This window comes from Macrotis lagotis, chromosome 4, assembly GCF_037893015.1.
Source record: "Macrotis lagotis isolate mMagLag1 chromosome 4, bilby.v1.9.chrom.fasta, whole genome shotgun sequence".
NCBI lineage: Eukaryota > Metazoa > Chordata > Mammalia > Peramelemorphia > Peramelidae > Macrotis > Macrotis lagotis.
Window position 1 is genome coordinate 96759164 of NC_133661.1, and position 16697 is coordinate 96775860.

Below are 16697 nucleotides of genomic sequence, written 5' to 3' on the forward strand. Positions count from 1 at the left end.
AGGCAAAGAACATGGGTAGGTGTAGTTGTTCAGATTCATAAATACAAAGTGTATGGAGGATAGTAATATGAAATCAGGCTGAAGAGCTAGGTAGCAAGCAGATGATAGAGGCCTTTAAATCCTACAGATAAAATACTGAGGAGTTTGTATTTTTGTCTTCAGTAAAGGATGAGTTTAGAGGAAAACTACTGAGTTCCATTTAATAAATAATGAATTTGAGATGCTTATAGGACATTTAGGAGGAAGTGTCTGGTAAATAAATGAAATATGGGACTAGATATCAAAAAAGGTAATTATGGGTTGATTTATAGATTTGGGAGTCATCTGCAGAAAGATGATTCTTAAATCTATGAAAGTAGATGAGATGTTTAAGAGAGTAGAAAGAGAGTAAAGAGTCCAGAACAGAGAGTTTTGTTTTTTTAGTTGTTTTTTTTGCAAGGCAATGGGGTTAAGTGGCTTGTCCAAGGCCACACGGCTTGGTAATTATTAAGTGTCTGAGGCCGGATTTGAGCTCAGGTACTCCTGACTCCAGGGCCGGTGCTCTATCCACTGTGCCACCTAGCCGCCCCTAGAACAGAGAGTTTTGTAATATAATACAAAAGGTACAAGAGATGGATGATGATCTATCCTGAAAAGTGACTGAAGAGTGATAAGGGAAACTTAAGAAGAACCAGGGAATAGTAAAATTATAGAAGGAAAAGGAAAGAAGGCATTTAGGGATTGGTTGTGACACTATCAAAGGATACAGAAAAGTTAAGGACAATGAGGTCTAAGAGAAAGTTGTAGAATTATAACAATTGGTAGCCTTGGAGCTGAAAAATTAGTCAAGTTATAGTTGCAATCAATATTAGGAGTGGGTGCTAAAGAAATGGACATACAAGGTGATTTCAGAAAAACCTGGAAAGATTTATTGATGTAAAAATGAAATGAGCAAAACCAGGAGAATAGTGAGCACAGTAATAGCCACATTGTACAAAGAATTTTAAATGACTTAGCTATTCTCAGAAATACAATGATCCAAGACAAGCCCTCATGAGGAAGCATACTATCTGCTTTCAGAAAAAGCATTGATACTGTCTGAATACAGTCTGAAACATTCTGTTTACATGTTCTTTAATTCTTTTTCATTTGAGTCTTCATGTGCAAAATGATATCTATGGAAATATTTCACATGATTTCAATGCATAAACTATATAGGATTGCTTACCATTCCAAGGAGGGGAAAGGAAAAGGAGGGATAGAATTTGGAACTCAGAACTTTTTTATTAAATATGTTTAACATGTAATTGAGGAAAAGAAGTGGATTCAGCAAATGTAAACTTTTTTCTAGAAGTTTGATCATTAAAGGACAGAAAGATAATAGCAGTTTGTTTAGGATATAGAGATCAAATGATGTTTTTCCTTTTTTAAGGAGGGGACTGGCCTAAGCATATTTATAAGGAGAGAGGGAAGAGGCAATGGATAAAGAGAAACTGAAGAAGAAGGAGAAAAGAAGAGAATAATGAATAGAATGAACTCTTAGAGAAGATGGGAGAATGGGTTCAGGTGAAGAATTGGAGAAGTTGGCCAAGGTGAGGACAATTATTCCTTAGGGACAATGAGGGAAAGGTATTCAAGATGAAGGACAACACATCATTATTTCAATCTCATAGATTTTGCAAGGGGCCCATTTCCGTGTACAACTTTAATAGGTTGATTCATATGAGAAAGCATTTGCATAGCTCTTATTATAGTCATTTTATAACTAGGTGATGACAGCTTTCCAACCTACATGATGTTTCTATAACCTACTGATAATACTCTCAGGAAGTACACAATTAAAAGATTAAACTCCCTTCTTATTAACCTATTGTTAAAGTTTAATACTTTTAGAAAGTGGAAATTAGTTTGACTTGATATTAAATGACTTTCTAGAATACATATGTTTTTCAACAATAATATGGAAGAAACTATGCAAGAAAAAAAGGAATTGGCCAATAGCAGAGATGGTGTATAGGTGATATAATTCAAAAATGAGATGTGAGAATGATGCTGAAATAGAATTCAACCACAATAAAGCAAAAGGGATTCTGAGGGGAAATAATCTGAAAGGCAAACATTAGAGGAGAATTGAAAATATTCAATTTGGAAATAACTATATAAATCTAGAAATATTGCTATGTGGTGTAACATCACTTTGTTTCTAGTTGTTTGCTACAATAAAAGCAACTACTATACATATCTCTGTACAGATGAATAGTTTTTCCTCTTTATTTCCTGGGCATACAGCTCTACTAGAGATACTATTAAGTCAACAGTATGCACAGTTTGACTTTCAGAATTCTGAATTGCTCCAAAACGGCTAGATATATTCACAATTCTATCAATAACACACCAGTGGGGGCAGCTAGGTAGCTCGGTGAATAAAGCACTGGCCCTGAAGTCAGGAGGATCTGAGTTCAAATGTGATCTCAGACACTTAATAATTACCTTGCTGTGTGACCTTGGGAAGTCACTTAACCCCATTGCCTTGCAAAAAACCCGAAAAAACAAAAATAATAGCATATCGGTGTACCTGTCTTTTCACAGCTCTTCCAACAATTGTCATTTCCCTTTTCTTTAATTATTAAATGTTTAATTATTTGAATTACTATAATTATTACAATTTTGGAGCAGTCCATATGTTTGTTTATACCTTGGATTTCTTCCTTTGAGCATTACTTCTTCATACTGGGATTGGCTATCATTTTAAGGAGTGATTTCATGACTTTGACCTAGGAAGAACGTAAGAGTTCTTTTGGTTCAGGTCTTCCCACTCCATCTAATCTTTTTTTTTTTCTTAACAAATGAAGAAACCAGGGTCGATGAAAGTTCAGTGAATTGCGCAATTTGAACTCAGGTGCTCTGATTTTATAGCCAGTGCTTTTTCTACTATATTACACAGTCTATTTGCTCATCTGTCTGTCTATCTCTTTTTTCTCATAAAAAGTCTGCAATAATGCCAATTTGCCTATAAAAATTTCCACAAAAATTATAATGATTTTTATGATCTCTCTATTGAAATGATATTTAAAAAGTCCAGAAGTTAAATATGTAGAATCACTTAAACAAAGCTTTTCTTCTCCCTGTATTTGAACACTATTGTTCTTCCTTCAAAGAAATAAGAAATTATGGCTTTTGTTTCCTACTTTATTTGAGGGGGGGGACAATTCTCCAGTAGTTTTAGCTGGATCTACATAATCAGACTGTAGAAGTAATGTTTCTACTTCTCAAAGAAAAAAATTGCCCCAAGCAAGGCAAAAGTGATTGTTAATAATTTTGTAGATTGCTTCAATATAATCTCAGATGTATAAACTTTGATTCCAACTCAAAGGACAAAATGGTTCATCTGGATATAGTCCTCCTCTAAAATTCTATAGAATCTATGGATATGGATGAAGTAGTTAGGTGACATAGTGCATATAGCACTGGGTCTGAAGTTAGGAAGACCTGAGCTCATATTTGGTCTCAGATACTAGCTGTGTAATCCTGAACAAGACACTTAGCCATATTTGCCTCAGTTTCTTCACCTGTAAAATGAACTGGAGAAAGAAATGACAAACTACTCCAGTATCTATGCCAAGAAAACCCCCAAAAGGGTAGGATAAGTCAGACTTGGCTGAAAATGACTAAACAACAACATGGGTACAGATGACGACTATTCTTTGAGAGCAAGGATTATATTTTGCCTTTTGTTTTATTCCCAATATTCTTAGCACACAGACTTAGGTGACAAGTATCAAAAATTGGAATTTTAAGCCTAAGCAAAACTTTTAGAAAGGGTTCTACTTAATGTATCTACTTATTATAAAGTACATAAATAGATCTTCATGGAGAAGAGCTTCATAGCTGCTGAGGAAGTGATATTATCTGAAGTGTTTTTAGAAAGACAGTAATGTTACCCTAAAACTTTAATGTAAACTTTAAGGGATATTAGTAAAAAAATTATTCTTTATTTCCCCCAATATTGTGCATTAAAGCACAATATCTATTTTTTGTATAATTCAGAAGATTTTATTTACCAAAACACTGGAACAAAATGAAAACACACACACACAAGCACACCAATAACAACAACAAAACAAAAATAACTAACCCAAAACAGTTTCTTTGCTTACATATTGCACTAAAAATCCATGTTTGTTATGATTATTTTGTTTTTCTTTTTTTCAGTAGGGAGATAATTAGAAAGGAGAAAAAAATGAATGTCTGTCAATTGAAAAAAAAATTATTTAAAAAGTGTTGTCTCCAAAAATGATTAGGAAAAAAGGAAAATAACTTATATGTTCTAGAATGTTTACAGCAACTCTCTTTGTGGTGGCAAAGACATGTAAATTGAGGGAATGTCTGTCTATTGGGAAATAGTATATGGTTGTGGTGAAATATTAGTTTACTACAAGAAATGATGAGTTCAGTGAAATAATGAAGATTAAAATGAACATAATAAAGGGAACATTGTATAATGTTTTAAGCATGGCTTTGAGTGAATAAGTCATTTTGTCTATTATAAATACCCAAATTAACTATAAAAGACATATGAAGCAAGATGCTATCTGAATCCAGAAAAAGAACTAATAAATAGAAGTATGTATACAATAATTTTACACACACACACACACACACACACACACAAACACCTATTTATGTCTAATGGCAGTCATTATGGGGAGAAGAGGGAAGTAAAAGTACTTTACTAGATAATTTTGTTATATATTTGAAGGGAATAGCCAATAGTAATTTGCAATTTTGTGTACTATCATCTTTTTATTTTACTGTGTTATGGAAATACTTGCTTCATTTTAAAATTTAAAAATAAAAATGATTGGGAACCTTTTCCTTATGTGAAACCTCAATATATCATTGTGCAGATTCTGCTCATCATTCCTAGTTCTGTCCTCTGAGGCCATGCAAAGTACATCTAATTCCGCTTCTCATGACAACCTTTCAAATATTTGAAGACAGTTTTCATATTGCCCCTAAATCTTCTGTTCTCTTGTCTCAAACATTCCCAATTTCTTTCATGTATTTCCATATGGGCATACTCTTTTGGTCCTTCGCTATCCTTCTGCACTCATATGAATACTCTCATATGAATACTCCCTAAAATGTAACACTACAATGACTATAACAATGTATATTAAATTAACAATGAAAAATGAAATGAGGCTGAATGTTGGATGCTTTTTGTAATGACCAATCCAGATATTTATCAAAAGATGAGGAAATGCACATCATTTTTTTGTAGTAAAGGGCAAGGTGAAAAAACTGCATGTACTGTCAAATGTCATTCATTAACCCCATTCCTTTTTTTTTTAAATAAAGGAAGTGGGAAATAAGAGGTGAGAAAGAAGTTGTCTCAAAATGTCTATGATATAAAAAAATTAAAAAAAACTGTAGCACTAGGAACTGAACTTGTGTAACAGACATAGACTGCCCAGAGCAGAGTACATTGAGTTAATTATGCTCTAGAACTGAAAACTTGAGTTACAAGCCAAGAAAGAATAGCTTTTATAACAATAAAAATACAGAAAGATCTCAGGAGGTTAGAACATTGGGACAGATATAATAAGATGAAATTTAATAAGTATAAATGTAAAGTCTTGGACATGGTTTAAGTAATCAAATTTACAAGTATAAGATATAGTTAGATAGCAGATATCCCTAAACCTAGAAATTATGCTATTCTTAAGTCACCCTAAGACTGAATCAACTTTTTTATTTGCTTATTGCATATCAAGCTACTCATTAAAGATCCTAGATCTTTTTGTTTTTAGGTTAACTGCTATCTTGCCACACATACTTGAAAGAACTACTATTTGAACTCATGTCCAAGACATTACATTTATGCTCATTAAATTTCATCTTATTATATTTTAGATTCTATGATACAAGGATTTAGCAATTATTCCTCAGTTTTAGATATCTAAACATTTTATAAGCATTACCGCTCAATAATACTGAGAGACTGATAGAAGAAATCTGCACTGTACATAAAATATCTTTAGCTATCTGGCCCATGTACATGCAAGAAAGTATCAGTATGAGCAGCCCTACAATGAGATGTAGTCAAAAGAACACTGGACTCTGAAGCAAAAGACTTGGGTTTGAATCTTGCAATCCTTGCAATCTTGAGAAAGTCACCTTCTCACTTTGGGATTCAATTATTTTGTTAGAAGATAGGATAAGGTATGTCTAAAATCCTTTCTTGTTCTAAATCTTATAACTACAAATTAGGATAGCCACTGTCTTTTGACTAGTTATCCTTTCAGTCATTCTAGTTATAAGGCATAATTAATGTAGAGTCTGCTCTAAATAGAAATTCATCTAATTTAGAAAGAGATGGAAAGGTCTTTAAATTCACCTATCTTGGCACCACCCTCAACTTTCTCCAACTGCAAAAAATTAAGCAAAAGGTTAGCTTTGTGTTTTTTTAAATAACTCAAACATTTAGGAAGTTATATTTACAGACAAGTCAATATTGACACAAGGACACAAGTGCAAACTTTCAGAGGATTCTGATAACTTTACATCACCAAAGGAAAGGGACGAGCATTTGCCATCTGCAACTCTGGATAATCAAAATGTCAACATAGAATAGCAAGTGTTGTATAAACTTATTATAACCTTCAGATAACCTAACCTGTCCCCATTCAGATTTTCACTTCTCCAAAATCAAACACAAACTAGCCAGGACTAACATTAACTGTCCTAGCAATGTCAAGAGGACAAAAAGTATTCTGGGTAGATAAGGTACACCCATTGTCAAGCTCCACAGTGAAATTGAAAAATCTCATCATCTCATATGTTTTTTGATTCACATGTGGACTATCAATTTTATCTTCTGTATGCAGCAAAAATGAGTTTTAAGATTGTTTCATTAATTTTATGCATAATTTTGTTTCCATTGTTGCTTTAGCTTGAATTATTTTTCTCAGAATCCTGATAATTTGCATAGTTTATTGAACAGAAATTGACCTTTCAGAATTGACCCTCCTAATTCTTTCAATGTATAAAATAATTTCCTAATGGGACACTTCACTGGGAAAATATGGTCCAAAGTGTATATAAAAAATAAAATGAAATGGAGGAATTTTCCCTAATTTTCCAAAGGAATAATAGAGTTCACCATATGCAAAAAATAATGCAACTATAATTTTTCATAGTGATTTCCCCCAATATTATAAAGAAATTCATATGTGTGTGTGTGTGTGTGTGTGTGTGTGTGTGTGTGTCTTATTGATCCTCACAATATGTCATTTTTGGAACAGAAGGAACAGATATTAGTACTGATTTTCATTAAAAAGAGTTTATTCAATGTTTTAAGTTCCATTCATCTCTGATTATGTGGTACAAAATAGATATTGGATTTTGAAATCAGAAAACTTGATTTAGAATCCCAACTTGAACTTATAACCTGTGTAATTTTGGACAAGTCATTGAATCTTACTTGTCCTCATTTTCGAATCAAGGATTAGAACTACATCTTTAGTCTCATTCAGCTCTAAACACATGATCTTACATAGCTAAAAGACTTCCTGGTTGATTTCTGAAGTCCAGTCATTTCATTTTATTCTCCTAAGATTTACCTCTTACCATACCAGTAACCCCAGAACAGGTGACTGGAGTTTTTCTCCCAGAATATTCAAGTTAAAGAAATATAGTGGACACTACTAACATTTACATAGAACCAACAGACATTTGCACCTTAATAGCAAAACTATTGGGGCAACCTGGTGGTACAGTGGATTGAATACTGAGTTTGGAATCAAGAAAACGCATCTTCCTGGCTTAAAATGTAACCTCAGATACTTAATAACTGTATTACTGGGCAAGTCATTCAACTCTCTTTGCTTCAGTTCCTTATCTGTAAAATGAACTAAAGAAGGAAATAATAGACCAATCCATTTTTTTTAACCAAGAAAATCTGAATGGAGTCAAAAACAATCAGACATGAGTGAAAGTGAAAAAATAAAACAAAACAAAACAAAACAAAAAATTATTAGTTAAAATAGGAAGCTACAATAAAACTTCTTTCCCAATTTCTCATCTCAGTAACCCAAGTGAGTTCCTTTCCAGTCTTACCTCCCTGTCCCTGCTTTGGATAGTATAGTTTCTCAGTGTATCTGCCTACTTACTAAAGCAGGGTCTTTTCCCATAGGAAAACTGAATTTGCACCAAAAGTAGACTTGAATGTGATTTTTATGTTCTTTCTTCATTCTGTGAAGTTTATTTTGGGTGACAAAATATCTGGTTACAGACTTGCTTTTGTGTAAGGGATGATAAGCTGATAAATCTTGTGTTCAGAGTCAGGAGTCATTACAGCCTCTCCCCATTGCCAATCTATTTAGATGGGAAAATGTTAGATGCTGAAGTTGTTATATTTGGTGCTGTGGGATGATGCTTCTGCCCCGTCCTAAGGCAACCCCTTCACCAAACTACAGGAACCCCAGATATACAAAGATCTGTGTATCTACAGAGAAAAGAGAATAGTGCTTCATACCATTCCCCAGGCTGCTTATACACAATACATTTCTTCTTCATGATCTTTCATCCTTATCATTTTTTTCCTGCAATTAAGAAAATTCTTTTTTCTTAAGATTTCATACATGTTTCATTTCTGCATAATCATTAGTTTTTTTCTTCAGTAATAAAATTGCTAGAGGAAAAAAATCTCTTTTCAAAAAAATATGCTTTTCAGTCCAATAAACAAATTATAGAGCATCTTCTGGGTCCCTAACATATTATACACTCTTATTTTGTATATCTGTGGATAACAACAAGGAAATCAAAAAGAATACAAGTACAAGAAATAAAAAACAAATAATCACAAAATCAGCATTATAATTATATGAAGGATTATACAAGTGATGCACAAATAAAATATTGCCTTTAGGATAACTGAAAATTCCCATACGTGCACTCCAAAAAAATTGAAACTATGAATAGCTACTTATTCAAACCAAAGCTTTCATTTCCTTAGTAATTTCATAAGCAACTCAGAAAAATCTTTTTTGCTTTTCATAATTATTCAAAATTAATAAATACAGAATTCAGTCAATAATGTTATATATTATAACATATTAAGTTATTATCATGAATCATTAACACTGTTGTCACATCAAAGTTAAATTATAAAATAAATTCTTTTTAAAAGTGAAAAAAATCATTTTAAAAATAATGACAGTTTTAACTGTAATTGTTCCAAAATAGCACTGACGATGTTAGAATGTCTTCTGAGTATTTACAATATACTCCATAGAGTTCAAGGCAGTAAGTTATACCTAGTTTACTGGAGTCTAAGGTTAGCAAAATGCTTTATAGATATTATCTCATTTGATCCTCAGGACCCTAAGATGTAGGTGCTATCATCCTCATTTTTAGAGTTGAGGAAACTGGAGCAGACAGAAATTAAGTAAATTGCCCAATGTCACACAAGTGGTAAATGAGCTTGGATTTGAACTCCAATCTTTTAAACACCAGGGCAAATGTTCCAATCTGTTACCTAATTACTTAAAGTATATAAAAAGTAATACAAAATATTTTTAAAAGGAGAGAACATTAATAAGAACAAGAAAAGACCTCCTTTTGCATGTGTCCCTTAACTTTGAAGGAACCTAGGGATTCTACAATGTAGAAGAAGGAAATTAATTTCAGGCGCAGAAATGAAGCAGTCTAGTTTGAATGGAATGGAGAGTGTGTGAAAGGGAGAAATGTAAGGTAAGTGGGAATTAAGCTATGAAGGAAAATCTCTTTCTTTTATTGAAGAAAATAAAACATTGACAATTTCTTTTTCTGTCAGCTATAGCCATGGATATTTCTAGGTTATTGATCAATAAAAATGCAAAAGATGGATATTTTAAAATTTTACAATAAAATTCATCATAATATTTCTGGGCAAAGGGATGAAACATCCATTTGATAAAAAATAATATGATCTCTCAGGTTTTGAATTTCTAAGAGTGAATCAGGATTATCTCACCACCTTCTTTGGGACAATGGAAATAGCTTCCCTGAAGGAAGAAGAATATTTATTATATTCTAGGAAAAACTTAGACTTTAAATAAGAAATGTCTTTGCCTTTATAGAATTTAAACTCAGAAAAGACTATGACAAATAGTTACCTGTACAATGCTGTGTATTATGATAGCAAACTGATGTTATGGATAGAAACTAGAACTTAGAGGGAAAAAGTAGATTTTAATCATGCCTCAGACTCAAACCAACTCTGGAACACTAATTAACCTCTCTGGATTTCTTCATCTGTGAAGATGAGGTGGTTTGTTTCCCTCCTTTCCTCCTTCTTTCCTTCCCTCCTTCCTCCTTCTTTCCTTCCTTCCTTGAGCTTAAGATTCAGTGAGCCAATACTTATGTATGCAATGTACTTTTGTGATGTCCAAGACAAAGAAAGGTCACTACTGACTGATAGTGAATCAAGGAAGGTTTCATGGAATAAGTAACATTTGAATTGTGCCATGAAGAACAGAGAGAAATCCAACAGGTGAAAGTCATATGAGGAAGGCAGAAAAGTAGAATCTTTGTTTCAGTCAAAACAGTTGTCCAGTTTGGATGGAGTAGACTATGGCTTGAGGGAGTAAAAGAGTAGTTTGAAATAAAGATGAAGAAGTAAAGGGGGAGATATGAGATATCTCCTTTCCATAAAAATCCAAATTCTTATTTTTATTTAGATTCAATTTTTACAGTGCCTCTCCTTGATATCTATTCTCCATCCTTTCTGTATAAAACAAAATAACCAATAAGAATGCAGTAAGAGATGCTATTACAGGGGTCAGTTTCCATTGAACTTTACTAAGTTAAATATCCTTTTTTGGTAAAATTGTCTGATAAGAACTAGTTCTACCAAAGCCTGGGTGTATTTTGAGAATTCCAGAATAGCTAAATTCTCCATAAAACTTCTTTTTCCCAATACCAACTCTTCAAGTACTTATGTACCATGGAATTTCCTATCTCCCAAAGCAGAGGAAACATATTTTAAGAAAAATAAGAGCTTAATCCTGTGCTATATGATGGAAAGAAAGCAATATTTTGAATCAGAATATTTAGAACTCAGCTCTGACACATTTAATTTGTGTGTCTTTTCACAAGTTACTTCAAATCTCTGGGTCTCACCTTCTTCATTTGCAAAATGAAGTTATAAACATGCTTGGCACCTTTGAAGATCTTATAACATTGCCTGCAATATTGAGAAGCTAAATGATTTGTCCAGGTTATTTGAGTCAAGTCTTGAAGATATATCTTCTCAACTCAGAGACTAGCTCTTTCTTTGTTATGGGTCATATTGTCCCTCTTTATTCTTTTCTGAGAGATGTTTCTAGAACAATGATTTGATCATTGATGATATTTTGTAAAATTGTTCTTACTGTTTTGAAATAGTTATAGGATTGACAAGGATGAACCACAATTATGTACGGATTGATAATGCTTCCAGAATAGAATTGATGACTCCAGAAATAATGGCTTTTTATAAAGAAAGCAAATTCTATGGAAGACAGTGTTTTATTGAAGGATATCATGAAGCATAAATTTAACAAAATTTATTCAAAAACTTTTTTTAGATCTTAGAATGAATACCCATGTTATATATAGTACAATTTCTAAAATTTATTATGCCATTATCAAATGGTTATCCTGAAAATCATCATCCTCCAAATAATTAATAATGATTATAATTGATATATAATATCATCAATTGATAATGATTATAATTGATATATAATATATATAATTGATATCAAATAGTATATATAATTCATATACAATACTATAATTGATTATAATATTGTAACTTTAAGGTCTGAGTTTACCACAAATGTCAAAAGTAGAATGTGGTACCAAAAGTGGACTGAAGAGTTGAACATTTTAAGGAAGTGGATGTGAATAGATTTCTGATGTTATAATGTGTGAAGTGGGACAGCTAGATGGTGCAGTGGATAGAGTACTGACCCTGGAGTCGGGAGGACCTGAGTTCAAATTCAGCCTCGGACACTTGCTGGTGTGTGACCCTGAGCAAATCATTTAACCCTGATTGCCTCCAAAAAAATATGATGCAATAATATGTGATGCACTATGCCAAAAACTAAGGCAGATAAAAGGAATTCTTCATAATCTACTAGGGGTTATAGGAACATAAATAAATAGAGTATATGAGGATTAGACTTGTGATTTCATTGCTCTAGGGAGCTCCCAGGTGAGGAAAGTCCTTCTACTAATGAAGTTGGTTGGCATCTTCTCTGCAACTTATAACCCTTTCAGCGCTGCCAAAAGGACTGAGAAGTTCAATTATTTACCCTTATTCACACAACCAAAATATGTAATAGTGATGAAGAGCTCAAAGAGAGCTCTCATTTTAGCTATAGAGTTAGAGATTATTTGCCCAATTTAAGTTATAGAAATGAATAAAATTGACAAAAAAAAGTATAAAGAGGAAAAAAGTAGGATTAAGGGTGGGACTTCAGGGAACTAATCACAGGGAAAAGAAAGAGTGACTAACAATGAAATGTAGAAGAAACAGTTAGAAATATGGATAGAGAAGGAATCAACAGTATGGAACTCAAGAAAGGGCAAGTGTTAAGTAACAGAAGTCAATATTGTTGAACATGAGAGTGAGGCCTAAAACAAACTGCTAATGAATTTGGTAGTTTTAATTGTCTTTGGGAACTTTGGGAAAAGAAATTTAAAATGCTGTTGTTTAGTCATTTCAGTCATATCCAATTCTTCATGATCCCATTTGGAGTTTTCTTGGCAATAATATTAGAATGATTTGACATTTGTTTCTCAAGTACATTTTACAGATGAAAACCTGAATCAAACAGGGTTAAGTGACTTGCACTTAGACACTTGCCCTGAGACTATTTTTAAACTCATGAGTCTTCCTGACTCCATGCCCAGAACTCTATCCACTACACTAACTCGTTGCCCAGTTTAATGCTAAGATGCAAGGAACTGAGGAAAACATACTTGGTAAGAAGTGAAAGTATTATGTGGAAATTACATTTTCAAAGTATTTTGAAATAAAAAGTGAAGACAAAGTGAAGGCAAATATAGGAACTTAACTGAATTGCATTTGTAAACATAGTTTGTAAATAAAAAAATTTAAAAAATCTTGAATTTGCCTTAAACATAACACTTAAGACAATTTCATCATAATAATAGTTCTTACAGAAAATTTCTAATGATACATGATTAATTGTACATTTGAAATAAAGAAGAGGTCTTAATTACCTATAGTGTTCAGTAAATGGTAATTGATTTTATGTCTTAATAGGAGAAAATGAGGCATGATAATTTTATTTATATTAGGAAGCTTTCTTCAAAAATGTGCTTTTCTCTACAAGGTGGAAATAATCTGAAGTTTCATTTTACTCAAGGTGCAGAATTATCAATTCTCATAAAAGATTTGTCAGATATATCAGAGTAATCACTTCTTTTAGAAAAGATATACATAAAGCTATATGGGGGTGGTTAGGTGATGCAGTGTATAGAGCACTGGCCCTCAAGTCAGGAGTACCTGAGTTCAAATCCAGCCTCAGACACTTAATAATTACCTGGCTATGTGGCCTTGGGCAAGCCACTTAATCCCATTTGCCTTGCAAAAAAAAAAAAACCAAAAAAACTAAAAAAAAGAGTGATATGCTGTTCAAAAACATCTTTCAACAAGTTCATTCTTTTAGGAAAAAAAGTGTTTATATAAAGATATATAAGTATACATGGATATGTATGTATATGTGTATATCTATTATAAATATCTGCATTATATATCTATTATAAATATCTGCATTACCAAGAAAGAGGAATTTTGGTTAGATCTGTATGTGGGATAAAAGAATTAAAGTTATAATGATAACACCACCAAGATATCTATAAATTAGGTAAAAATTCCAATTATCAAAATAGTTTGACTGTACGACACCAGATGTCCATATGTTTAGAAACAGTTATTTTTCTGGTGTCATTTACTAAAAAATGTCAAGATGAGAATTAAAGTTGTAAAAAAGTTTAGCATTAGAAAATTCTAATGCTTCCCCAATATCCCATCAAGGAAATTATATCTTTAAAGATTTTTTTAAAAACTTAAATAATTTAGCAGCTACTATGGGATATCTTTAAAATGACAGAATAAATGATGTATCAATAATTTTACAGTTTAAGAAACAAAATTACCTTTTATGAAGAAGATGAAATCAAGTTGAAAAAAGATGAAATTAAATCACCACATCTAGGCATATGCTATCCCCCATGGGGCAGAAATCAATATGACCACAGGAATTAATCGTTCCAACACCTAAAATAAATAAAAGGAACAATAAATGCTTCTAGAAGTCCACAATGCATTTCATCACAATATCAACTTGTATTAAAAGCTCACCAAATTCAAAGAGTAAAAAGGCTGCAACAATTCAGAATCTGATGGGTCTGATCTGACTTCATTTGGCATGTCTTGGAAATATGGCCCTGCTGGATCCAAACCTTCAAAAAATAGAAGCATTCCACATAAGCAAGTGAAGGTGTAATGCACAGAAGCATATACTATATATTTTATGATAGATGTTGAAGTAAAAGTAATTTAATGCAAGTAGAAAAAATAAAATTGATTAATCTAAACATGTACTTTGAATATTATAAGTAGTTCTAATAATGTTCCATAGAAAAGAAATAATGAAAAAATTAAACAATTACATTTTTGTGAAGGAACATTCCTAAAAATTTTTCAAGAAAAGAATCTTTTAGTGTGAAATTTTGTTTTAAAAACTTTGTTTTACTTCATTGTTTTAAAACAAAGTACTAACTCTTTACAAAAAGAAAATTTTGACTACAGTTAACTAAGTCCACAGTTAACTAGAGAGACAAATAGATAAATGATAGATTAAAAAGGTATTCCATGTATTCTTAAGGACATATACACACATATATGTATATGTATCATATCAAATACATATCCATTAATACATCTGTACTACAATTTACTTTTTGGTCCTGAGTTGTTATAGGCAACTTCAAGTTAAAATAAAGACTTAGAGGTTTAAAATGCTGACAAAGGTATTGAATCTAGTCCAGTTGGACCTCCCTCTAATCTGTGAATGACCAGAGTTTAACAAAGCAGGCCAGAGACAGGTGAATCAGGAATCAAATAGCAGTTTAATTTCAGAGTGAGGAAAATACTTTCAAGTGGAAGTCCACTTTCTACAGAAAGAGGGGTTACTTGCTCATGTCAGGGGTAGAGTTTTAAAGCATGAAATGCATGATGGACTGGACTACAATATAGTCATTCTTAGGTCTTGAGTAAGCAGTTCCCACAGCAGACCCACACATGCAGACATTTTTGGGACAATAAAGGCATTCTTGGGTATGTGGGAACAGTCTCCCAGTTATTAGAGTCATTGAACCTTGTGACTGTCTCAAGTTGTTAGAGTCAGAAAGTCTTATACTCATTCAGCAGGGTACATAACCAGAGTTAGATAGTTGGGAACAGGAGTGAAGCACCAGGTTTGATCCACTTAACAGTTACAAGTACAGGGATTGTTAGCATGTCAAGAGATTTGAGTGATCATTCCATTATGCAATGGATTACACAATACAAAAATTATATGATTTTGCCAGAGAGTGAGTGCAAATGATTGTTATTATACCAAGCTCAGGGCACAGCTTGTTTGATGGACTTTAGGGCTGGAAAACGGGGTATTTCCTAATAACTTAACAATACTTAGAGACGAAATGACTTACCTAAAGTCACACCAAGTTTAATCATCTGACTGATTCTCTATCCTTTATGTAGGCCCACATATCAGATTCTTAATAGTAGGAATTGTCATATCTCTCTTTGTATTCTCAGCACTTAGATCAGGGATTTGCACTGTTGGTTGAGTAGAAACTACTACTTCACCTGAATGTGCAGACATGATCTGAAGCTAGTGTAAATGTGCTAACCAACAAATTTAAAATGTTCAGTCAGCCTTGTTAGAAACATACATATTAACACGTTCCAGAAATAATTGGTCTGAGCTGCACTGAGATGCAAACTCATTTATGTCTGAATTTAACTTTTGGCTTACCCTAGTTGTTTCTCACCCAAGAACTTCCAGGTAAGTATTGCTTTCTTCTCATATTTTTTATGAATCCTCTTTTCCATAGACACCAAAACTAACATTTTGAAAATTAACATTTGAAAAGTATTGAAGTTGATGACCCGCTGAAAAGGTCATTATTACAAATTTAGTGGATTATTTTTAATAGTGGAAATGGGTAGTTTGCTATTTTAATCTAAGAAATTTCTTTTCAATATTTAATTAAAATTATTAGTACATTAGATGTTCCAAAATCAAGTGTTTTAAAAATATGAAGAAACATGGTTTATTTGCCTATATAGATTCTTTACATATATTAATCTATGGAAAAATCCAAGTAGTATTTTAATATTTTGCTTTTATTTCCATCATGTTTCAAGTCACAATAGCCTTTCTTTCTAATAATAATGATGATGAGGAGGATGAGGATGAGGATGATGATGATGTATATAGAATTTATATAGCCAGGCACATAAGATCATGTATGTAGAGGTGGAAAAGACTGTAAAGATGTCATTTAACTCCTTGATTTTAGTTATAAATTCATTTATATAGCTAGGCACTATCCCAAGTTGCTATTCCATTTACTATTATTTACTA